At 57.6% G+C, this 837-nt stretch overlaps 1 long non-coding RNA gene across 1 annotated transcript; it reads left to right on the top strand.

Annotated features, from left to right (window-relative positions):
• Nucleotides 1-6: 6 nt before the first annotated feature.
• On the top strand, nucleotides 7-837 carry LOC119305846. The gene is made up of 3 exons (XR_005148787.1): nucleotides 7-344; nucleotides 431-516; nucleotides 753-837. It is a non-coding gene; the product is annotated as an uncharacterized LOC119305846 (long non-coding RNA).

Genomic DNA, 837 nt, shown 5'->3' with positions numbered 1-837 from the left:
TCCAACCGACCTCACCGCCGGCCGTCCCCCTCGCCCCCTCCCACCTTACAGCTTCGGAGGCTGGCGGATCCGCCGCATCCCCCACACACCCATCCCTCTCGCGTCCCATCCCTCTTTCCTCACGCGGCTCCTCGTTGCGCCAGCTGCGGTGGCCGATTCAGGCGACATCCGGTGAGACCCACGACCATGAAGCACAGCTCAAGGTCCCCTCACACCGTGGCGCTTTCCCATCCGGCTAGATCCGGTGCTCGCGGCCACAAAGCCCACCCGCGACCCTCCCCCCATGGCTAGGGTTTTGGGCGTCGGCTCCAGCGCCGGAGGCCATGTCGTTCTCATCTCGTCCGGTGAGTGCATCCCCTCCCCTTGCTTAGTTCTCTCTCTCTGCCCCTCTCTCTAACCTCTGCTCTTCTCTTCTCCTATATACGTGCAGGGAGAAATCGCTAGTGGACAGCCTTGCTGCTGCTCGGGACAAAGCAGCCATGGAGCTTCCTCCTCCTCGTCCTCCTCTGGCTTCATGTGAGTTGGTCCACTCCTCTCTACTCTCGTCCATGGCACATCAGGAACCATTGTTTTTCTGGTGGTGTTAGGATTTGCCACTCCTTGGGCTTAAGTGCCTGCTGCTTGAGGTCAATTTGATGTTGCTGTTAGGAACAAATATTCGAAGACTCAAACTTTTCAATCTTCTCTTCTTCCAATCCACCATATCTCTCCCTAGGCTGATTCATGCATTAATGCCATGATGGTTGTTGCAGCAGAATTGGAAGTCCAGTGACGACAGTTTAAAGCAGATGGGGAGCAACGAGGCTACCGCGCAGCTGTACGGCGGCCTGGTAGGGA

Source organism: Triticum dicoccoides, chromosome 1B, assembly GCF_002162155.2.
Source record: "Triticum dicoccoides isolate Atlit2015 ecotype Zavitan chromosome 1B, WEW_v2.0, whole genome shotgun sequence".
In the NCBI taxonomy this organism is placed as follows: domain Eukaryota; kingdom Viridiplantae; phylum Streptophyta; class Magnoliopsida; order Poales; family Poaceae; genus Triticum; species Triticum dicoccoides.
The sequence above is the reverse complement of the archived record's forward strand: the minus strand, read 5'-3'. Positions and strand labels throughout refer to the sequence as shown.